At 48.5% G+C, this 24,940-nt stretch overlaps 1 long non-coding RNA gene and 1 pseudogene across 5 annotated transcripts in view; both read right to left on the reverse strand.

Moving 5' to 3' along the window:
• The window catches only part of LOC103691986 (uncharacterized), a 31,946-nt gene extending 16,343 nt beyond the window's left edge, over nt 1-15,603 (reverse strand). For 2 of the 5 annotated variants that reach the window (XR_010065546.1, XR_001837418.3), the window contains exons 1-5: nt 14,695-15,603; nt 11,269-11,479; nt 10,943-11,076; nt 9,983-10,094; nt 7,774-7,965 (exon numbers count right to left, since the gene is read on the reverse strand). This is a non-coding gene — a long non-coding RNA (uncharacterized LOC103691986). Of the gene's footprint in view, nt 1-7,773; nt 9,899-9,982; nt 10,095-10,942; nt 11,077-11,268; nt 11,480-13,780; nt 14,659-14,694 lie in introns of those variants that run through there. The other 3 variants (XR_005502817.2, XR_010065548.1, XR_010065547.1) reach the window with 3 other exon arrangements.
• Capg-ps1 (capping actin protein, gelsolin like, pseudogene 1) lies at nt 2-7,777 on the reverse strand (annotated as a pseudogene).
• Nucleotides 15,604-24,940: the final 9,337 nt, after the last annotated feature.

A 24,940-nucleotide genomic window follows, 5' to 3' on the forward strand; every position in this document is an offset into this window, starting at 1 on the left:
GTAAAAGTGGGCCAACTTGCAGGTGGACATCTTTACAAGTGTACATTTTGAATGTGACCTGTCTCCCACAGGCCCCTGTTTGGAACATTTTGCTCCTGGCTTGGGACATTATTATGGAAGGTAATGGAACCTTTCAGAGGGAGGGTTTGGTGGGGGAGATGGCCACTAGGACCGGTTTTAGGAAGCTATAGCTAGCTCTAGATTCCCACCTCATCTGCTACTTCCTGGGCCAGCATGATGCACGCAACCTTCACCACAAACTAGGCTTTTTCTGCCAAACCTTCCAAGCCAACCAAAACCCGTGGAAATCATGAGCCAAAGTAAGCAAGCCTTGGCTCTAGGAAAGTTGCTCTCGCCAGCTACTGTGCTCACAGTGACAAAAAGGTAACCACTTCGGCAAGGTTGGCTTGACTGATGCTTTGCTGTCTGCATGTCAGGCAAAGTGTCCCTCCCTAGTCTGATGCAGGAGGGTTACTGTCTTAGTGAGGGTTTTATTGCCGTGAACAGACACCATGACCAAAGCAACACTCTTGTAAGGACAACATTTAATTGGGGCTGGCTTACAGGTTCAGAGGCTCAGTCCATTATCATCAAGGCGGGAGCATGGCAGCATCCAGGCAGGCCTGGTGCAGGAGGAGCTGAGTTCTACATCTCCATCTGAAGGCTGCTAGGAAAAGACTGGCTTCCAAGCAGCTAGGGTGAGGGTCTTAAAGCCCATGCCCACAGTGACACGCTTCCTCCAACAAGGCCACACCTCCAAATAGTGCCACTCCCTGGGCCAAGCGTGTTCGAACTACCACAATTACCAACTGGGAATTTGAAGGGTTTTCTTCTCACAAATGTAACACACCAATGTGTTTATGTAAATGTTATACATATACAGACCCTACACACTACAGTGCTATTTCTATAATTAAGTAGAAATTTTTACTATTTTTTATTTTAATATAATTAAGTTGTTCACCTGACCTAAAAAAAGATAAGTGCAGGAATTTGAATGTGTGCTCTCATCCCTTGTGAACTTATGAGTTGGGAAAGGTATGGTACCTTTAGGAGGCTGACTCTTGAGGGAGGAAGAGGGCCGCTTGGGTTGGCTTTGAAGTTTTAGAGCCCAGCCCCACTTCCTGTGGTCTCTCTGCTTCCTAACTACAGATGCGATGTGAACAGACAGCTTCCTGCCCTTGCTGCTGTGCCTTCCCCATTTGACAGACTGATATACTCGCAGACCATAAGGCAGACGTTTTGGTTAGTTTTCCCACTGCTCTGACAGACCATCATAGACCAGCACCTTACGGAGGAAAGTGACAGGCTGATGCTTCCAGAGGGCTCAAGTTTACAACAGCAGAGGATAAGCCTCTGAGAGCTCAATCTGAATCCATAAGAGGCAGGAAAGAGAGAAAAGAGACTGGGAATTCTAAGAGAAACACCAACGCCTACCCCAATGACACACCCCCTAATCCTTCCCAAACAGTTCCACCCAGTGGAAACTAAGGATTCAAGCATATGAACCTGGGGCAGGGAGTGTTTCTCATGCAAGCCATCACATTCCACTCCTTGCCCTCCCCCCATATGTGTGTAGTCATATCGTAATGTAAAATGCATTCAGATCAACGTCAAAAACTCTCATAGTCCTTCAGAGTCTCAATGCTGTTTAAAAATCCAAAGTCTCTTCTGGGACTCGAAACAATCAATTAACTGCAAACCCCTGTAAAAATCCAAAAGCAAATCATATACTTTCAAGACTCAATAGCCCAGAGCGCACATTACTATTTCAAAAGGGAAGAGGAGTGGGGGAGAGAGAAAAGGCTGGACCCAAGACTGAAACCCAGCAGAACAAACTCCAAATCCTGTAGCTCCCTGTCTAATGCCAAAAGGCTTAGATGGCCTTAGATGCCTTCCAGTTTTGCTTCACTGTGTGCACACACTTTTTGGGGGTGGGGAGTGGGGAGGGGACAGAAAGTGTCCTTTAATGAGCATCCAGAAGGCCCCTCAGTGCTGACTCAGCAGACAGAAGGAAAACAAGCAGGCAGGTGGTGGGGGCAGAAGATTGAGGATGCGGACACCCAACTGTCACTTCCGACCCTTGAAGAATTGCTTGAAGATGGGACTCTCTTGGCCCTGGGGCAGAATCTCCACCTGAGTATTTTGGGAATATCTCATTGGTGAGATGAAGCCATCAGCCACTTGGAGGGCTTGCCTGCCACTCATTCTCATTAGCTTTTCTCCCTTTTCAGATGTAGATTTTACCACACAGCCCATTGTGGAACAAAGCAGCCATCTGGAATTAGCGGTTCAGAGGAGAAAAGGCTGGAGTCAGCCACCTGAGTCAGATTCCTCTGTTCAGTGGCCTCAGAGACCTTACACAGGGCTGCGACCTGGGCGTTGGTCTGGTCCGATGTAATGTCTTCCTCAGGGTTGCCCTCCTTCCAGAGCAGGCTTGGGGCCTGGAACCTGGATCATCCCAGCTGGCTCCTCCCCATCAGTGATGGTTTCTACCTGGGCCTTGCCCTGCCGCTTGCTCTCCCAGATGGCCAGGGCCAGGTCCTCCACTTGTTGCTCTCCACAATGCTGGACTTTCCAACTTTCCACCATACCAGGCAAAAACGTTCTGACCCAGGTCCAGGAGGAAGGAGTCCCCAGCATTGACGCTATCCGAGCTCAGAGCCCTCTCAGTCGCACGAATGTTCTTCTTCCTCCTTACCTGGTAGAGCTTTCTGATGGTTACTGGGGTGGCACCCAAGGCTTTCTTGTGAAATGCTACTCCATGCCCCCTTCCCGGTACTTGAGGACTCGTGAGAAGTAGCTCATGAAGACGTCGAACTCATTCCTTTGAACCTGACGGTCCTGCATAGGCCGCTCCCCCAGCAGAGTGCTGAGGTGCACAGATAGCACAGCACAGGCCCCCTGCTCATCCTGGGATGACTGCTGGCCTGTCCACAGGGGCAGGTGGGAGGCCTCTTCCGGGCCACCGTGAGGCTTCTCCACACGCCATATGTGTAGGCCTGGGTCTTGGACTGAGGCTGGGAGCGGAAAGCCACTCTGAGGGATGGGTGTGCACATGCTGTTTTCAGACAAGTCGAGAGGTTCAGGAGAACATGCACCCAATGGCAGCCACAGTTGGGTGGCTCAATGTCCGGGGACTCTGGCAGGCCCGTCCGTCTGGCTGAATTTTCTCCGGTCAGTGATTCAACAACTTGGAGCCTCCTTGTGTCCAATCTGTAAGTAGTTCGAGGGGGTTCCTGGCCCACACGCTTCTTTCTTATGCCAGCTTCCTCCCTGTGTGCAGCTTCTCCTAGCAGACGTGCCACAGCTCTGACATCTCCAATGTCCCCAGGCCACCAATGCAACCCAGTTTGACTTTCACAGAGTCCACACAGTGGCCTCTTTCTGCCTCCATGCAGGGAGTCTCCTGTCACAGGGGCCACACCTGTCCTGGGGGTGAGGAAGCTCTCCTAAGCCACAAAGGATGACCCCACAAGTTCTTCATTCACTATGACTCTAAAGCCCGGACCATGCACAAGTTTGACCACAGTTCAGGATGGCGCCTGAACCCTGGAATCACATTTGCAGAAACCTTTCCTGTGTTGTTGTCTGGGAGCAGAAGGTTCCAGAGTTCCCTTTTTTACCTGTTGAAGGCTGAACTGAGCTGGGTGGGTCCTTGGCTTGAGGGGGCCACTCCCCTTTTTCCTTTTTCCATTTTGGGCCATTTACTCTTCAAAATGAGCATTTTCTGTTTCTTTTATCCCACTTGCTCTTTTTGGTGTGAACCTGCCTGAGAGCGACCTTTAATAATCCTGTAACGGAGTTAGAGTCAGGCTGTTCTGAAATCCTCTCAGGGTTCAATTCAGACTCAGGCAGATCCTCAGGTCAAGGATAAAAGGAAGCCACATTCGTTGCCAAGATATCGCAGTAGACTTCTGGACTGTCATTATGCCATCCGTGAAGGTGTTCTCAAGAATACTTTAAGTGCTAAAACTTACTTGGGCAAAACTGGTCTCTGGACCAGCCCTAAATTCCTATGTGACCCTGAGCTAAAGGTTAGCTGTCTGACCATTTAATTGCTATCTCTCTGCTCTGTAAACGAAACTTGCTTGCTACAGATGTCTGCAGCTGCCTTCCTGTAGACTTCACAATTGCGGGCTTTGCCCTTAAAAACTGGAACCAACTGGAGAGGCTGCTTCCCACTAGTCCGCTTGGGACAGTCCCATTGGACATTAATAAAGACTCCATTTGACTTACCCAGGTCTCTCTCAGGAGTTTTTCTCTCCTGTGCTCCATAAAGATGTCACCGAAGTCTCTAGCCCAGGTGTTAATATTGTTCCCCTCGGAAACCCCTTGAGTCAGGCCTCCACAGCCCACACAGTTCTCAGTCTTCTAAGCTTTGCTTGTAGCTTATCAAAGCTGCTTACTTAGTTAGTCAGCCTTCCAAATTCGGACACATTCCTCCACAGAACAGCAAGGTCAGGCCTGTCATAGCAGTCGCCCACTCCCAGGTACCGCCTTTTACACAAGTTACTTTTCTACGGCTGTGAAAAAAACACCACAACCAAAGCATATAAAAGAAATTAGCATTTAATTAGGGTTACAGCTTCGGAGGGTTAATAATCCGTCGTGGCTGGCAGTGTGACAATATATCGGGCATTTCAGGTGGTTCAGATGGGAGCTCACAGCTTGATCCTCAAATAGGAGGCAGAGAGAGACAGAGACAGAGACAGACACAGGGACAGAGACAGCAACAGAGACAGACACAGGGACAGGGACAGAGACAGAGACAGAGAGACTGAGGGTGATGGGGAGTCTTTTGAAATCTCAAAGCTTGTTCCCAGTGACACACCTCCTCCAACAAGGTCACACCCCCGATCCTTCCCAAATAGTTTCACCAACTGTAGACCAAGTATTCAAGTATATGAGCTTCAGGGGCCCTTCTCATCCAAACCAGCACACCAGAGCAAATGTTCTTCTTCCCTTCAGTTGTTTGTTGTAAGGTATTGGTTACAGCAACAAGAAACGGCACTAAATAGTGATTGAAAACAAAAGGCTAAGGAGATATGAGGGAGAAAACAACCAGAGGCATCTGGAAGGGTCCAGACTAAACCAGGTCCTGGTCATGATGAGGATGAAGAGAGTGGGAGGGTGGTGAGAGAGAAGAGAGGAGAAGAGAGAGGGAGGAAGGAGAGAACATGGGACCTAAGAGAGCCAGAGCAGAGCTAAGAAGGAAAGGAGAACCACAGGGCGGAGGAAGAGCCAGTCAGGACCAAGAGAGGAGCCAAGAGACCAAGGGAGTCCATGAGAACCAACAGTGTACAGTCAAGATGGCTGGGTTGTATGGGAATCAGAGAAGCTGAGGGGAGGGAAAGGTAGGGAAGAGAGGGAAGGGAAAGAAAGGGAGGGAGGGAAGAGAGGGTATGGGAGGGGAAAAGAAGAGAGGGAGGGAAGGGGAGATGAGCTCAGCCCCTGGGCTAGAGACGGGAGTGGGGGAGGGGGCAGAGTGAGAACTGCTGGAAGGAGCCATAGGCACTGAGCTTGTCTTGTTTCTTTGGAACCTGACAATAGTGACAAAGTTTTAAATATAAAATAGGGGAGTCCTGTGTGTGTAACAGGGTATTGATGGAAACAGAGCAGGGATGAAAAGCCAGGACCATGGCATACTCAAGGAAGGCAGTTTTATATCATAGGGGGAAAAATGGAAGTTCCTCTCTTATTCATTGAGTTAAAGACACACAGTGAACAGCACTAAGACATCCGCATCCTCCCAGCACACTGATAACTCACACAAACTCCCTCCCAACCGTCCCAAGGAATCAGCAAAGTAAGTCAACTAAAGCCAGAAAGACGCATCCCGTTGAAAGTGTTAGCAACCCCAGCAAGCCAGCTTCACGCTCCGGCCAGCAGGAACACTGGGATTCGGGCCCAGGAAAAGGCACATATTTTTAGATGGGGAGATGATTCTTTGTCAATCCAGTTTTTACATTTTTGTTACAATTTAAAGAAAAGGTTTTAAAAGATTTTTTTTCAAAAGAAAGATGAGATCTTTAAGTAAGCAAAAACTATGGACCATGGAATTTAGCAAGTTTCTGAAAATCTCCAAGATCAGTCAATAGATGACCTGAAATTCTGAACTTACTTCCTTATGCCCACACGAGTAGAATACTGAGCACCATAAATACAAGGCCAACACGAGCCGTTTATTTAAGCTGGTGAGCTATGACGTAAGCACGTGCAGGATGTTCTCACGGGGGCTGGGGAGCAGCTGGGTGAATTTAACACTCGGACAAAATGGAGTTGCTGTGGGCAGCTCCGCTCAACTGTGTTTTAGCTTTGGGTTGGTCTCTGCTCAGTGCACTTTCTCTTAATTTTTGTGGAGTGTGTATGTACATGTCTGTCTGTCTGTCTCTGTGTATGTGTTTGTTCTGTGTCTGTGCTGTGTGTGTGTATATGCATGTGTGTCTGTGTGTCTGTGCTGCGTGCGTGTGTGTGTGTTTGTGCTGTGTATGTATGTACATGTCTGTCTGTCTGTGTGTGTGTGTGCGTGTGCTGTGTGTGTGTGTTTGTGCTGCGTGTGTGTGTGTGTCTGTGCTGTGTGTGTATGTACATGTCTGCCTGTCTCTGTCTCTGTGTGTGTGCGTGTGCTGTGTGTGTGTGTGTTTGTGCTGTGTCTGTACTGTGTCTATGCTGTGTGTGTATGTGTGCATGTGTCTGTGCTGTGTGTGTGTGCTGTATGTGTGTCTGTGTAGTGTGTTTGTGTCTGTGCTGTGTGTGTCTGTGTTGTATGTGTGTGTGTGTGTGTGTGTCTGTGCAGTGCATGTGTTTGTGTGCATTTGGAGGCCAAAAGAGAGAATATGAGTCTTCCTCTGTCATTCCCTACCTTGTTCCCTTGAGACAAAGGCTCTCATTGAACTTAGAGCCGGCCATTTTCCTGGCCGGCCTGGCTGACCTGCTGGCAAGATTCAGCGATTCTCTTTCTCACCATTGTCTCCTCCCCACACAGTGCTGGGGTTACAGAAAACCCACACTTTTACTCCAGAGTTGAGGAGTCAGCACTCGGGCCTTCAGGATCATCTGGCAAGCGCCCTTACCCACTGAACCCTCTCCCGGGTTCCCCATAAAGTGCATTCTAACTAAAACTGCAAACTAACAAGGAAACTGCAGCTCACACAGTAAGGAACTGAACTCATGACATAAGGAGTTTTGAGTCGCCTACCCTGTCAAGGGAGACTTTCGGCAAAAAGAGAAAATTCGTTTTCATCGAGACAGAAGACTTTTTATTCCTATCGGGTCATTCAGGTACCACGGAAAATGAAGCGAGGGGCTGAGGTGGCGCCGACTGCTGACTTGCATCACGTGATGCGTAAGGGAAATATTTGGGATCGGTTTCTGGAGTGGATACAGTGGTTAAAATCAGCAGAATTTACCACACGGGTGTGAGTCACCCCGAGTTTATAGATGTGCCTGCTCTGAACTGTGCAACCATCCTTTCAGCCGCCCACCCCATCCTCTCTCTTAAAGATGAAAGAAAAGGGGGAAGGAAACAGTCTTCTCATGCACGAGCAGTTCCCGGAACTCTCTGGAGTGACGCGGATATGATTATGTATTTCTAAAATTGTAAACTTCATCAAATACAACCCAAGGCTCAAACACAACCAAGTGCAAACAGCTAAGCTCAAATGCACGGTTAAGGATCAAACACACACTTGTAAAGCATCAAGCCAATCATTCTATTATGCAGAAACGAAGGTGTCTTGAACATAGACATAGATTAAAATTTAACTTTACCTCTTTTTAAGTTTTTCTTTTTTGTTGTTGGGACAGGATCTTCCTGCATAGCCAAGGCCACCCTCAAACTTGCAATTCTCCTGCCTGTGCTTCCCAAATGCAGAGATTGAGTGTGTGTGTCGACTGAATCTGCTTCTGGTCTTCCGAGGTGACCAGCGGAGGCTCTGCCTCTGGCTTGTCTTCATTCCTATCCTGCAGCAGAGAATTGCCCTGTCTTTAGTCTCCAGTCGTGTGTTCAGGTCTCTTTTAACAAAAGTTGCAAGGTCCCATCAACAAGTCTAATTCTGGCCAAGTTTAATGCTGAAAATCCATCTCTTTCTGGTATCAAAACCCTGTGGAAACTGTACACAAGCCTTGAACTTTTGTAAACCTTCACAGGTCAGGGCCAACCGGTGCAAATCTGCCTGTCCACACAGTGACACCAGCAACAGAAACCACAGCCTTTGTGACCTCATGTGGCCCATTGTAGGCTTGTAAGAGAGCCAAGGCCTCTGAGGTAGGTGCAGAGACTTAGCTGGGGGGAGGGGCTCTCTTCTCGACAGTCTGATACAGCTTAAATGGGATACATCTATGAAGACTAGCTCAAACTCATTGTAAAGTGGGACTCAAATAGCAGACATGTTAGTGTAGATTGTTGGCAAATTGGGGTCATAGAAACATTTATCCCCCAGGCTGACCTTGAACTCTGAGATCCACCTGCCTCTGTCTCCTGAAATACCCAAATCATGTATCCAACTTGACTATTTCTCCTAATGAATTTTTTTGTTTGTTTGTTTTAATCTCGGACAATGCAGTCTTCTATCATCTGATCTGTTACATTGTTCCTTTTCCACGTCCATTAGTTCTGACATGTTACGTTGTTTCTTTTCAACATCCACTAGTTGTCTTACTCTTACTGCGAGTCCCTTTTCCTGTGCAATACAGAACATCTGAGGTCACCGTTTTCCCTCTGAGTGTGGCTTTGGCTGCTTCCAGAATGTGATACCTAAAATAAGCTAAAATTTAATATTTCGTTACCTCACTGATCTAAAACTTGAGGAGAATATGTTTTAACTTCCCACTGCAACTCCCCGTCGATTAGAAGAAGGTTAATTCAATTCTGATAAAATTCACACAAACACCGTGCAGTCATAAATGAGAACCAGAATGAGGTGCAACACACTGAAGATGGATGTCCCCAGCACAGGAGAAAATGGCACAACTTTCCTGAGGATTCTTCCGGAGCTGCGTTCCTGGCAGCTGGACTCAGCAGCCTGTGGGGGCATCCTCTGGAGAAGGGTGCAGCTGAGACGCAGAGCACAGCAACCAATGGAGGTGGCCTAGAGGGTGCACATCTGTGTGTGCAGACCATCTTGCACTGTGTGGTCCGCAGACATAGACACCCTAAAGGTGACGATCTGAGTTCCTCGAGAGCACCACGGGGTGTCTAAGGCATCTGTGTTACCTCCTTCCTACACTGAGTTGGACAATAAGCATCAAGAAGTGACTTGAGGGAAGGTTTATCCTGACACACTGCGTGGCTCTCAGCTGTGACTTTCGTCTCACATCCTAGAGGAACTGGAAGCAGAGGCCGTACAGGAAGTACATCTGGCCTATGACCCTCAGTTCAAACCCCAAGTGGTTCACATTCTCTGGTGAGGCTGCACCCCCTAAATCTTCCACAGCTTCCTAGAGAGGCTTTGAGCAGTTGAGGACCGAGCACTGACACATAAGTCATGGGGGACATTTCACAACCAACTGATACTGGCATCATCAGAGAATCTGCCCTGTGAAGTTTCTGACCCTTTCCTTCCTGGCTGGAGTCATTGCCTCTGTGGGCTCTCCAGCAGGATCGTTCCTTCTTCCTCTCCATCTGAGGTAAATAAGTCCTTATGTGAACTTAAAATGGTTATGCAATCTCGAGATTGGCGCAGCTGAGGCTGGAGAGAGGGCCCAGAAGGAAGAGCCCTTACCACTCCTACAGAGGACTTGAGTCTGGTTTCCAGCATCCCGGGGGGCAACTTCTAACTACCTGTAACTGTGGTGCCAAAAGATCGGACGCCCTCTTGTGGCCTCCACAGGCACCGCACGCGTGTGCATGAACACACCCTGAGACACAGACACATAGACTCAATTACGACATTAATTTGCAGGGTTAGACTTGAACTCAGATTTGCCTCAAGCTAAAGTCTACCCTCTCTATTAGTTTCTCACGACTGTGACAATATACCTGGCTGAAGCCACCCGAAGGAGAGGGTTAGTTCCCGATGGTTTGAGGGTTCAGTCCATGATGGGGGAGAAGTCGGGGTGTCAGGAGCTGGAATCAACGGATCAGGTTGCATCTGCAGTCCAGAAACAGGGAGAGAGGAACGCTGGAGCTCAGCTGGATTCTTTTCATTCCGTCTGGTACCTCACCCCGTGGGATGATGCCACCCACACTTAGGATAAATCTCTCTGCGTGCTGGGAGCTCCCTCACAGATACAGCATAGTATATGACCATGGTGACTTTATGTCCCGTAAAACTGAAAACCAAGATGGCCACCAGACTCTCCCCTCTCTCTCTCTCTCTCTCTCTCTCTCTCTCTCTCTCTCTCTCTCTCTCTGTCTCTCTCTCTGTCTCTCTGTCTCTCTCTCTGTCTCTCTCTCTCTCCCTCTCTCTTTCCCCCTCCTCTCCTCTCCCTCTCTCTCTCTCTTTCTCTCTCTCTCTTTCCCCCTCCTCTCCTCTCCCTCTCTCTCTCCCCTCCTCTCCTCTCCCTCTCTCTCTCTTTCTCTTCCTCTCTCTCTCTTCCTCTCTCTCTCTTTCTCTCTCTCTCCCCCTCTCTTCCCCCCTCCCCTCCTCTCCTTTCCTCTTCCTCTCCCTCCCTTTCCCTCTCCCTCTGCTTCTCCCTCTCCTTCTCCCTTCTCCTCCCCCCACAAATGTGGTCGCTCTCTTTGTATCAGCTCAGGAGATGGCTGCTCAGAGTGAGACCCCTCACATGGCCATGACAAACACCACCACGGACAAGGTCCCCCTCAAATGTCCCTAGCTCCCGTCAGTCTGAAGGCATCGAGTCCATTCTGAGGGTGTTCCCTTCACTCCCAACCAAACTGTCTCCCATTAGGGCTGTTTCATGTCCTTCCTGCCACCTGCACCTCTCCTGGCACACTCTAGGTGAGTTCCCTCGCTGGGTATGCACTCCTGCACTTGACCTTGATGCATCCAGACCAGGGGCCATCTCCTCCAGGTGAATTCCTGCTGGAAATCTCACAGAGACTCTTCTCATTCTCCCCTTCCCCAGCTGTGAGACTCCAGTCTAAGAACTTTGGGGGCAACCATGGGACCCCTGAAGGAGAGAGAAAATGCAGATCAGGACAGAACCTCATAATTGTTGCACCCTTGTGCTCAGGGTGAACAACTCGAGCCAGAAAACCCGTTACAAAGCTGAGTCCTTTCTCCCTGGTCTGGTCTCCAGCTGTCCATCCAAGACCCCTTCCAAAAACCACTACATTTTGTGACACACTTCAAATGCCCTCACCGCCTTTTGCATCAGCAGGAGAACTGCCCAAGATGCCCCAGCTCTATTGCAAGCCAACACATATGACCTTTGGGCAGTCTCAGGATCGGGGCAGGTTTGAGATCGCCTTGTTTTCAGGGTAGCCGCTGTAGTTTGCTCTCTATTGCTGTGTTAAAACACCATGGGGGTGTTCTCTCCTACCCTCCACCATGAAGGGAAGCCAGGTCAGGAGCTGAAACAGAAGGTGTGGGGAAAGGCGCTAGCTGGCTTGCTCTTCACGGCTTGTTCAAGAAGCTTTTCTATACAACCCAGAACCACCTGCCTGCCTGAGAGTGGCACTGCCCACCGTGGCCTGGGCCCTCCCCCCTTAAATCATAACAGAATCACAATAGAGAAAATGCCCCGGAGACTTGTCCATGGGCTAGCCTAATGGTTCTCATCTGAGGTCCCTGTTCTCAGATGACCCTAACTTGGGTCAAGCTGACAAAGCTATACAACACAGAGACCCTGAAGCGAGGCTAGGTTAGGGTTAGGGTTAGGGTTAGGGAAAGGGTTGGGGATTTAGTTCAGTGGTAGGCAAGCACTAGGCCCTAGGTTTGGTCCTTAGCTCCGGGGGGGGGGGGAGGAGTGAGGGGGGTAGACATGGTCTCTCTACAAGGGCTCAGATCTAGAGCCACAAGTCCCAGAAGGCACCCAGCCTGACACCATGATGTAAGAGCAGACACCGTGCACAGCAAGCCATGGCATTCCAAGCAGCCACACTGTGCCCTCCAGATCATCAGAGACTGAATCTCCTGGTCAGAATTCTCTGAAGAGAAGCCAGACCCAGGGTTCTTGGTCCAGGCTTGAGATTTGAATGGATTCTTGTTTTGTTGCTTAAGTGTATTTAACTGAAGCGCATGCTCTTATGAGAGCATGTTCTTCCTCATGTGGGTAAGAATACAACTGGGAGCAGTCTGCCAGCAGTGGTGCTGTTTGTGATACAGAAGACAAGAACAACAACAACAACAACAAAAAAAAAAACCAAAAAACAAAAACAAGAAAATGAAAAAGGCAAACCCTGGAGCCCAGCATTCCACACTGCTGGGACTATAAGCTAGTGCAGCTACTGTAAAATCAGCTTACGGCCTCATCAAAATAAGCCAATTGACAGCGACCTGCACCTTTAATCCCAGGATTCAAGAGGAAGAACCAGGTGGATCTCTGTGAGTCTGAGGCCAGCCTGGTCGACAGAGTGAATTCCAGAACAGCCAGGACCACACAAAGAAACCGTGTCTCAAAAAATAAAACCAACCAACCAAACAAACAAACAAAAGCTAAATGCGATATAATCCAGTTGTACTGTTTGATCATATACCTAAAGGTCTCCCAGTCAGCAGTCCATGGAGATGCCCACACAGCCATCTTTCCTGTGGTTCTTGTCATATTAATCAAGGTACAGAGAGAAGCGGCCCAGATGCCCACCGATAAGAGAGTGGATAAAAGAGATGTAATGTGTGCGCAGGGTTATAATTCGGCTATCAGGAAATTATTGAGGACACTGAATGAAACTGAAGGTCACTGAGTTGGGTGTGACAAGACAGATGCAGAAACACCAAGACAGGGGTTGGGGATTTGGCTCAGTGGTAGAGCGCTTGCCTAGGAAGCGCAAGGCCCTGGGTTCGGTCCCCAGCTCCAGAAAAAAAGAAAAAAAGAAAGAAAAGAAACACCAAGACAGCACGGGTGAAATCTAGACTGATGATTCAGTGGAGCAGAGGGGCAACCACTGTGGGGAGGAAGGGGAGCAGCAGGAAGTAGTGAGGAGAAGCAGGAAGTAACAGGGAGCATCAGGAAGTAGCAGGGAGCATCAGGAAGTAGCGGGGGGCAGCAGGAAGTAATGGGGAGGAACAGGAAGTAATGGGGTGCAGCAGGAAGTAGTGGGGTGCAAGACGGGGTGATCCGAGGTCAATGGGAATAAAGCAGGTGACGTGCATGTGTAAGAATTGTGGAACCTGTTTCCGCTATGCCAGTTTTCAAAGCTGGTTTGGCACAAACAGTAAACAGCCAGGAGCATCAGGCATAGCAGAGTTTAGTCTTCAGAGTTGTGAGAGGAAAGCAGCTCAGATGTGGAGAGCAAGATAGATGTGGAGACCGTTCCAGCATCAACCAAGAGAAAGCCAGGCTCTACTAAGCCCTCGGAGGCCTGGTCCTGCCCCTGGCTCCACACTCATCGCCAAGATCATCGATGTGAATAGAATGAAGTCATCCAAGGACACATGAGAGAGAGTCTCCTGCTACCCCAAATATAGGAACCCCAAGGACGATCTAGGATGCTTTAGGTAGGCAAACCAGACAGGCAATGGTCAGCAGCGCTCCCTTGTCCGGGAGGGGAAATGCACCTGTCACTAGAAGGCTTCCAAATGAACAAAACTGGGATGGGGGATGGGGATGGGGGTTGGGGATGGGGGATGGGGTTGGGGATGGGGGGTGGGGATGGGGGATGGGGGGTGGGGAAGATGGCTATGTCAGTAAAGTGGTTGGTAATCATAAGCACCTGACTTCAACTCCCAGAACCCAGATCAAAAATAGCCAACCGTCGAGGTGTTGGGGTGGTTTGAGTAGGCTTGATCTCCATAGTTTCATGTATTTGAATGCTTGGCTCATAGGGAGTGGCACTGTTAGGAGGTGTGGCCTTGTTAGAGGAAGTGTCACTGTGGAGGTGGGGCTTAGGAGTTTTAAATGTTCAAGCTCCGCCCGGTGCAGGGCATAGTCTTCTCCTGGATCCAGATGTAGAACCCTCAGCTCCTCCTCCAGCACCTATCTGCCCGGATGCATCTAGACTGGTTTCCTACCTAGGTTCTTGTGCATCATGTCACAACCGTGGCAGACATATTGACATCTCTGGGTCCCATCGGTTATTGTCTTCTGTGTAAATAACCAGAAATGGTACAAGTGTCTTGGATAGTCCTGTATTTTATTTCTGAAGAACGTTTATACTGATTTCCCTGCTGACAACACCTGCTGGTCACTCGAACTCAAACGGCTCTGTCCCCATTCCCTCTTACTTCAAGAAAACGCAAGGGAAGGACCCCTTTATACTACACCACAAAGCCGGCTTATTCAGCATGGAAGGGGTGCTCCCCTAGACCACATGGAGGGGTGCTTCCCCAGAACACACGGAGGGGTACTTCTGAGCATGCTGTGAAGGAACACTGTCCTCAGAAGCACAGTGCTCCCAAGAAGTGCAGCGCTCATCCAGTTATGAGTAGGACCCCCGCCAGGAAGAAGAGAGGACAGGCTCTCACCCAAGCAGGTGGCAGAGGACACCCCAGCCCACCGCCAAGTGCTGGCTGTGGAGCGCTCCGTCTGAACCTCTGAATCACTCAATTGATGAATTTTCATTAAGCAGCATTCAGATGAAAGGGGTTTGTCGGAATGAATCAAATGTTCAAGGGAGACGGTACGTACCCAGTGCCATTTGGAACAGAACCTGCCAGCCAGGCAGGAAATAGCTCGAGGCAGGTGTTGATCCGTGTTCCCATGGGACCTCACTCAGACCTCCCTCAGAGCAGCTGTCACCCTGTGTGGCCTTCAGTGAGCAACGAGTTTGTCTCCATCAACATGTGACCTCAAGAAGCAGGGCCGAGTTTCTCTGTTCTGGAGCCCCACTGATGTCCAGTGTAGAGCCTGGGGCCAGAGGTGCCAGAGACATGGGAGGGAGGGAGAGAGGGAGGGAAGAAGGAAGGAAGGAGGGAAGGAGAAGAACAGAGGAAAAAAGAGAGGAGAGGAGGAAGACCAGGAGAAGGAAGAGAGAGGAGGCAGTGGAGAGGAGAGGAGCTGGAGGATAGAAAGAGCTGGAAGCCTCAGTCTGCCTATAGAGCTGGCCATGCAGACGACTCCCAGTGTTCACATGCAGCCTCCTGTGGCCCTTCCTGTGGGACAGGTCCCTGGGCAGCAGGGCGGTGGAATGGCCAAGACTTCAGGGCTACACACTCCGACCTCCAATCCTAGCTCCAAGTGACCCCACTCACATAGTTTGCAAAGCGCGGGTGACATTATTCTGAAAATGGGCTTGCAGAAGGCACGTTGATGCTCATATATGGATATCTGGAAGCACTGTGAGAAGCCCCTCTTCCTCCCCTGTGGTCATCAAAGACCTGGTATCCCAACCTGGAGATACCAGAGAAGCCACAGGGCCATCTCCTCCCCTTTGGGGCTTGCCATCTTTTTTGTCTCAGAGAAAAGTTTTATGGAGGCTATCTGAGGACCAGATCCAGGTCAGCCCCAGAAGGCTGTGAAATGCGCCTTCTTTTTTAATTTAATTTGTTTTTTTGAGGTAGCTTGCCACTCACTACTCCAGAACCCAGCTCTGAGGAGACAGATCCTGGATGATGTCACTATCAACTGCTGTTTCCAAAGCAACTCCCCTTCCTACCTCAGGTGGCTCCGCCCTCGGGTGGCTCCGCCCTCGGGTGGCTCCGCCCTCGGGTGGCTCCGCCCTCGGGTGGCTCCGCCCTCGGGTGGCTCCGCCCTCGGGTGGCTCCGCCCTCGGGTGGCTCCTCCCTTACGTGGCTCCTCCCCCTACGTGGCTCCTCCCCTTAGGTAGCTCCCCCATCACTCCCCTCCAACAGTACTTCCTGCATTGCTCATCAAGCTACCTGACAAGAAGCAACTTAAGGTAGAAGAGTTCCTCTGGGTCAGTTTGAGGACACAGTACATGGACGGAAAGCATGGTGCGGGAGCGTGAGGCAGCTGGTCAAGCTGCATCCAGTCAGGGAGCAGAGAGAGAAGAATGCTGGTGCTCAGCTGGCTTTCCCCACCTTGTGTAGCTCCAGATCAGCTGCCCAGGGAATGGTTCTGCCAGCTCAGGCGGGTCTTTCCACATCGGTGAACACAATCAAAATAATCCCCCAAGGCATGTGTACAGCGATCTGTCTACCACCTAACAATGCAGTTAGATCCAGGTGATTCAAGATCCCATTTCATTTTATCCTATCCTGTCAGGCTGATGACACTAACATCTCTCTCTGTCTGTCTCTCTCTCTTTCTCCCTCCCCCTCCCCTCCCCTCCCCGCCCCCCACCTACAGTCACATGGAGCAGGTTGGCTCCAGTATATGCATCAAGGAAAATCCAGGGGCCCTGAGGATGGGAAGAAGTGTTTGTCCTCAGACACGATCCCCCCCAGGAAGGAATATGACACAGGGGAATGCCCAGCTTCTGGTCCAAAGGGACATCTTCAGGTTCATCTTCTAGCGAATGGCAGAGAATCTGCCCCAGATTTCAGGTTGCATGAACTAATTAGATTCCCCTGCCGGAGCCCGCCGGAGCCCGCCGGAGCCCGCCGGAGCCCGCCGGAGCCCGCCGGAGCCCGCCGGAGCCCGCCGGAGCCCGCTGGAACCTGCTGGAGCTTGCTGGAGCCTCTTGGATAGCCTGATTCTTTAGCCTGTCATTTAGCATGTGACTCCGAACTTCAGAGTGTCCAATCTGCTAAGGGGACATCATATTATCAATGCCTTCTTGGACTATGGAGAGAGTTGAGGAAAGAGTATTGCTAAACGTTTAGTACAGTGACGTCTGTCACCTAAATACACAGCATTGCTATTGACCCTCTGTGGCTGTCTTATAAGGTGCTTGTGAAGCTTAGGATAGGCCTCGTGGGTGGGATACCCATGTGTGCATCCCCTACATTTCCTGAGACATCCACACTCACCCTCGTGGAGGCTGGGGTTTAGGTCACATGCCTTCCTTGAGTCTTTCTACCTTTTCATTTTTATTTTTTATTTTTTTTTGAGATAGTCTCTCACTAAACCTAAAGTTTGCCTGTTGCCTTTACCAGAGAGGCCTAGGTACCCTCTTGTCTCTGTCTGGTGCTGGGATTAAAGATGTGCTGCCTTACCCTGCTTTTCATACAAGTCCTGGGGAATCTGGATTCCCATGCAGGAAGCATGCTGCCAACTGAGCCCTTCCCCCAGCCCAAGACATGTACAGCAGTTCTTGGCTGTACCTGGCACAGATGCCTGCAGGACTTAGAGTTACACTTGATAAGGGGTGACAGTGGGCAGACATTCCTCCACCTGCTTTTACGCCACTTCAGCTGGCAAAGAGTTTTCCTTTTCAATGGTTAAGGAAGACTCAAAAGAGGAATGCTATTCTGTAGTATTTAAAACTGAAAGCCAGGTGTCCCTAAACACAGAGACATCATGACGATGTCCCTGCCACACTCTCTGTGCTTCTGTGTAGGGGTGAGCTGTGACAAGCTCTGTGTGGCCTGGCACCATTAATCTTTTACGGAAAGCCTCCTGGCCCCCACTCAAGGGAGTATAATTAATGTTTACTCTTGAGGTCTTTTTCCCCCTTTCCATGTTCATATCTTTGTATGTATATGCACATTTTTCAGATATATGGAAACATATATGTGGGTGCACATGTGGAAACATATATGTGGCTTCACATGTAACACATATGTGGGTGCACATGCACATGTGGAAACATATATGTGGGTGTACCTGTAGATATATATGTGGGTGCACATGCACATGTAGAAACATATATGTGGGTACACATGTAGACACATATGTGGGTGCACATGCACATGTAGAAACATATATGTGGGTGAACATGCACATGTGGAAACGTATGTGGGTGCACATGGGTGCATACATGGAGGACTGAAGTTGGGAATCATCCTCCAATGCTCCTCTACATTATTCATTAGGGAAGGGTCTCTCAATCAAACCCAGAGCTCACTGATGTGGCTAGTCCCATTAGCAGCTTGCTCTGAGATCCCCTCTGCCTTCCAGAGCAGGAGTTATAGAGGAGCCACCATGGCCACCCAGCATCTAGGTGGGTTTCCAGGGATCCAAACTCCAGCCCTCACATTTGTGACGCAGGGACCAAACTGCTGAGCCATGTCTCCAGCTCCTATCTCTGCAGGTTTTCTCCTAACCCAGTCAGTGTTGAAAAGCGACTATACGGGCTTCACCGGAGGGAGGTGAGGAGCAGCCAGGACAACCGGTCTGTTCATTCAGCCAATCGCAACCAAAGGCACCCAGAGGGGCTTAGTTTTGTGAAGACAGCTCAGTGATTGGAGCCAAAGAACTGCAAGAATGGTGACTTCAGGTTAGTGACCCAACCTCACTAAGCCGCTACAGTCTCTACTGCCAGGCTGGTGACGCCGGCCACAATGCTGCAACCCAGGAGGTAGAAGTTGGAGGCAAGAAGGTGAGGAGTTCTAGGCCACCCTCAGTTACTTAGAAAGTTCACAGTCAGGCTGGACTATATATGTCCCACACCTGACACAGCTTCCTCCTGTCAATGGGAGACATAAGTCTCTTTGGGACATGACTGTAATGCAGGCCACATCTGTAAAGAAGCAGCCCCTCCATGAGGATGACAGCCACCGGTTCCCAAAACTTGCCTGGTGGTCTGCTACATGAGGGACACATCAAAAGAGCAAATGCGTTTGTACTGTGGTAAATGTCGTGGCTCCCCAGCCTCTGCTCGGACACACAGGCCCTCACTGCCGTCCTCACACAGACGCAGAGACGGCAGAAACATGGGAATTGAAGGTTTATACTGCATTCTTGGGAGAAATGAGTTTTGAAACCAGCAGGGCAGAGGCAGGTCAAGCAGGGAGCCTCGGCAGCCTGGAGACCACTGGAGCCAGAAGCTGCAGGAACAGCAGATGGGGATTTTGATCACCGCCCAAGGCTGCATGTGGAACAGTCTAGAATATCTGACGGGGGCTTCGGTGTCATCTAAGAGGGACCCCACATGCTCCTGAGCTTCAGCCCACGGAGCCCTCGGACCCTCTCCTGACTGATGGGGAACAGAAAGAGTACGTATGAAATATTCCCAGAACCTTCTCCATGACAGTTCCTCCAGCCTGAACATGGTGAGAGCCTCATCCCGCTGCAGGAAGAGTACATCTTCACAGCAGCCCCTCTACCACCCTGTCCCACCTAAGGACGGGGACAGCCTGCGCTCCCCGGGAGCCTACAGAACACTCCCCTCCACCTCCCACAGTGGAGTCTGGAGGAGACAGCTGTGAGCATAGACTCTCTGAGAAGACATGGGAGGAGTTTGAGGTCAAGAACAAAGGGAGAAAAAAAAAAAACAGTTGGTAATCCCACCAGGCAAGAATAAGACCACGACCACCATATTAGAGCCGAATTTGGAACAAGCTTTATTTTGTTGGGGTGTACCCAAGACCTGGCCAGGCACTGCTCCCTAAGTCAGGTTAGAGAGATATGCTCTTGTATGGTGGAAAAGCACGAGAAGTTGCCAAGCAGATTTACAGAAATAATAATAGGAAATTCAGAAAAATCTCAGAAAAAAAAATTCAACAAAACAAAACAAAAAAAAACCCCAAAGCCAAAAACCAACCAAACAACAAAACCAGCCATCGTGTGGTCACTGATTAGGGAGGGTCATGGTGTTCTCAAAAACAAGTCAATGTCATGGGTTTGGGCAGGCCAGGTTCCAGGAAACAGAAACTTAAAAAACAAAACCCCAGCTCATAGAGTAAATGAAAACTTGTCTTTAACCACACAGCAGAATGGCTTCTGCCTTTAAAACAGAGTCAGGCAGGTTCCTCGTGGCTTGAGTTAGAACACCCTCATACTCTCAGACATTTGACTGCTTGGTCCCCCGTTACTGGAGCTATTTGGAGAGGCTTAGGAGATGTGGGCTTGTGGGAGGAAGTGTGCTACTGAGGCAGGCTCTGAGGTTTCCGTTCCAGTCAGTCATCGTTTGCTGTTCACTCCTGCCAGCTGCTTGAGGGCTGAGGTGTGAGTTCAGCTGTCCCTGGCACTGTACCTTCTGCCCACCACCACACTTCCAACCTTTGAAACTGTAAGCCTCGTTAGACACTTTCTTTTGTGGCTTGCCTTGGCTGTGGTGTTTTGTCACAGCGATCAAAAACTAACTAGTTCTGAAGTTGGCATCTGGGAATGGCCTATTACTGTGACAGGCCTGGCCATGTGTTTTGGGGGAATGTGAAAGAGTTTGGGCCTTTGAGATAAAAAAGGAAAAAAAAATGCTTGAACACTGCAAGCAGAGGATGAGCGTCCTTCTTCACAGGACGTTGGGAGTCAATTAATGCTGAAACATTGTGGATACACGGGCCCAGGTCAGGAGGTTTCAGAAAGGAGCAACATTGGCAGTCGCATTAGAAACCATTCCTGTGAAATCTTGGCAAAGAATGTGATTGCTTTCTGCCCTTGCCCTCAGAACTTGCCTGAGGAAAAATGAAAGTTTCCCCGACTAATTTCTTTACTGAAGAGCTTTCAAGGCAGGCTGACACATCCTCCTCTGTGTGGTTACTAGTGACCACTCTTGATCAGGTGAGCAAAAAAATAGGTACGAAATGTACAGTTTGGAGGGGAAAGGGATTCTAGTTAGGTTAATGTCACAGCTGAAGCTCACACTGGAGGAGACGGTAAGGTTGTCATGGAGATTAGCACTGCTAAGGAGACTCTAGATCTGCACTGGAATGTGGGGAAGGCTGCCTAGAACAGACTCTGCTTGTGAAAGGAGAAGGCCTAAGAAATGTTCTCATCCTAGACAGGAACAATAAACAAAAGCTTCTGCAAAAGTCATTCAAGGGGCCGAATCTACCCCAAACTGGCAGTTGAACTTGGCAGCCTCTTCCAATTCATGTAAAGTCACCGAGAATACTCAGGTTAAAGAGAAGTGGAATCTTGATCTGCAGTTATAGCAGCCCTGAGAGGTGGGTACCAGGGGAGTCCCTGCACGGAGATCCTGAGAGGCCATCATGTGAAGCTGTGAAGTGAAGCCTGGATTGCACGGGAGACTTGAAGATGCTGGAGATGCCAGAGACATGAGGCATTGCCAAGGAGAGCTGCAGACAGTGTGTAGAACCAGCCCAAGTGAGAAAAGTGAGCGACAGGCCCCGAAGCTGGAAAGGCAGAGACATCTAAGCTCTTTGACCTCAGACATGGAGATACAGGATATGGAGTTTGTCCTGTTGGTTTTTGACCTTGCTTTGAACTCATTTTTTTTTCACTTTGCCCCCTATGTATAGTTTGAATATATTGCACATTGGAAGTATATAACTGATTTTCGGATTTACAGGAGGTCACAGTTGAGCATTCGTGTTGAGTCTTAGAAAGGACGTTGCTCTTCGGAACTTTAAACAGTGTTGAGGTCGAAAGACTGTGGGGACTTTTGAAGTTGGACTGAAGCTGGCATACACTAAATAGCCAGCATAAGCTACCATAGGGGTTCTTTCTTCTTTCCACCCTTCTGCTCCCTTCCAACCTCCTAACACTAGATAAGAGAAAAGAAAAGCATAGAGGGGAAAGGGGTTGACATCGTTAGACTACTTCCTGCTGACTAGGGAAAGTTCCTCACGGCAAGTTTGATCTTTACCGTCAGGACAGTTTCTTCTTGTTTCTCCTTTGTGCCTGACTCTTTAACAGACCATGACCGACAGCAGCCAGTCAACAACCAACAACACCCCACGCCTCTTGGGGCCCTAGCATTTATGTGCTCTCTGAAAAGTCCGCAGAACTCCAAACGTCACACAATCGCAGAAGCTATATGTTGGTGACAAAATCACACCTCTGCTAGAGCGCGAAGCAAATCATAGTCAACTGCCATGGACAATCTGAGGCAAGCCCATATCCCACCCCTGGGATTAAACCAAAAACACATTCCCATAATATTTTTCTGTTTTTCAAAGAAACCAAAATTCTCACTGCAATTACACAGTCATGAGACTATGGGAAGTGGGATGGGGGTGGTTTATGGTTCAAGATGTAAACCTTCCACCCACAGCAACCATGTCTGCTGCCTGTTGTCCCCAACATTGTGGACCCTGACCCTCTGGAATCTTGGCCCCAAACAAACTCTTCTGTCTTTAAGTTCCTTGATTTTGGTGCTTTATCACAGCAATAGAAAATTAACAAACACAGCCACAGCTTAGTGAGACCCTGTTTCAAAATAAAAAGTAAGCAGAGAAACAAGAACACATCTTAGTAGTTGAATGCCCATTGACCATGCAGTCCTCTGGGTTCAATATCCAGTACTGGACTTAAAAAGCAACAACAACAACAACAATAACAACAACAACAGAAAAAAAACAAAGAAAGGATTCTCATAAGATACTGTGAAGTCAGTGAAGACAAAAAAAGAAGTCTCTGTTAAAAAGAAGTGTTATACCTATTACTCAAGATAGAGACACATCATTTTAAATGTGAGTGGCTTAATTACATCAACTCAAAACAAATTGGCAAAACAGGAAAGAAATGGGAGCCAATGGTGTGATGAATTGTATAGTAGGAGTACATGTTAAAAAGGAAGTCAAGGGATACATATTGGAAAGGAAGAAGGTAAGATATTATCATTTGCAGGTGATATGGTAGTGTACATAAGCAACCCCAAAAATTCCACCAGAGAATGCCTACAGCTGATAAACGACTTCAGCAAAGTGGTTGGGTATAAATTTAATTCAAACAAATCAGTAGCCTTCCTCTACTCAAAGGATAAACAGGCTGAGAAAGAAATTAGAGAAACAACACCTTTCCCAATAGTCACAAGTAATATAAACTACCTCAGTGTGACTCTAGCCAAGCAAGAAAAAGATCTGTATGATAAGAACTTCAAGTCTGTAAAGAAAGAAGTCAAAGAAGATCTCAGAAGATGGAAAGATCTCCCATGCTCATGGATCTGCAGGATTAACGTACTAAAAACGGCCATCTTACCAAAAGCAATCTACAGATTCAATGCAATCCCCATCAAAATCCCAACTCAATTCTTCATAGAGTTAGAAAAAGCAATTCTCAAATTCATCCGGATTAACAAAAAAAAAAAAAAAAAAAAAAAAAACCAGGATAGTGAAAACTATTCTCAAAAATAAAAGAACATCAGGGGGAATCACCATCCCTAACCTCAAGCTGTACTCCAGAGCAATAGAGATAAAAACCCGATAGGGCTGGAGGAATGGCTCAGCAGTTAAGAGCACTGGTTGCTCTTCCAGAGGTCCTGAGTTCAATTCCCAGCAACCACATGGTGGCTCACAACCATCTGTAATGGGATCCGATGCCCTCTTCTGGTGTGTCTGAAGAGAGCAACAGTGTATTCACATAAACTTTAAAAAAAGAAAAGAAAAACCCTCGTGATAGTGGTACAGAGACAGGCAGGTAGATCAACGGAATAGAATCGAAGACCCAGAATTAAACCCACACACCTATGGTCACTTGATCTTTGACAAAGAATCCAAAACCATCCAGTGGTAAAAAGACAGCACATTCAACAAATGGTGCTAGTTTAAGTGGAGGTCAGCATGTAGAAGAATGCAAATTGATCCATTCTTATCTCCTTGTACAACGCTCAAGACCAAGTGGATCAAAGGCCTACACATAAAACCAGATACACTGAATCTCATAGAAGAGAAAGTGGGAAAGAGCCTTGAACACATAGGCATAGGGGAAATTTTCCTGAACAGAACACCAACGACTCAGGCTTTAAGATCAACAATTCACAAATGGGACCTCATAAAATTGGAAAGCTTCTGGAAGGCAAAGAACACTGTTGTTAGGACAAAATGGCAACCTACAGATTGGGAGAAGATCTTTACCAACCCTACAACTGATAGAGGGCTAATACCCAATATATACAAAGAACTCAAGAAGTTAGACTCCAGAGAACCAAATAACCCTATTAAAAATGGGGTACAGAGCTAAGCAAAGAATTCTCAACTGAGGGATAACGAATGGCTGAGAAGCACCTAAAGAAACATTCAACATCCTTAGTCATCAGGGAAATGCAAATCAAAACAACCCTGAGATTCCTCCTCACACCAGTCAGAAGGGCTAATATCAAAAACTCAGGTGAAAGCAGATGCTGGCAAGGATGTGGAGAAAGAGGAACACTCCTCCACTGCTGATGGGATTGCAAACTGGCACAACCACTCTGGAAAACAATCTGGCAGTTCCTGAGAAATTTTGGAATAGTTCTACCTGAAGACCCAGCTATACCTCTCCTGGGCATATACCCAAAAGATGCTCCAACATACAACAAAGACACATGCTCCACTATGTTCATAGCAGCCTTATTCATAATAGCCAGAAGCTGGAAACAACACAGATGTCTCTCAAAGGGAAAATAGATACAGAAAATGTGTCACATTTACACAATGAGGACTTACTCAGCTATTAAGAACAATGACTTCATGAAATTTGCAGGCAAATGGTTGGATCTAGAAAATATCATCCTGAGTGAGGTAACTCAGTCACAAAAGAACACACATGGTATGTGCTCACTGATAAGTGGCTCTTAGGGAAAAAGCTTGGAATACCAATGATACAACTCATAGACCACATGAAGGTCAAGAAGAAGGAAAACCAAGTGTGGATGCTTAAGTCCTACTTAGAAGGGGGAGAGAAGGGAAGAGGAGGGGGAGGGGAAGGCGAGGCAGGATCAGGTATGGAAAGAGACTGGAGAGAAGTAAAGAGGATCCAGAAACCGAGTAGAAATCTGTAGCAATGGGCATGGGGACCTGGGGGCAGCCAGTAGAAAGTCCCAGATGCCAAGGAAGTGGGAGACGTCTAGGAACCAACGAAGATGAGTTTAGCAGAAATACACTACAAAGGGGAGAGAGAATCTGTAGAGACCACCTCCAGTAGATAGGCACAGCCCGAGATTGAGGAATGGGGCCACCCACCCATCTCAAAATTTTTAACCCAGAGT

Source organism: Rattus norvegicus, chromosome 3 (assembly GCF_036323735.1).
Source record: "Rattus norvegicus strain BN/NHsdMcwi chromosome 3, GRCr8, whole genome shotgun sequence".
NCBI classification, from domain to species: domain Eukaryota; kingdom Metazoa; phylum Chordata; class Mammalia; order Rodentia; family Muridae; genus Rattus; species Rattus norvegicus.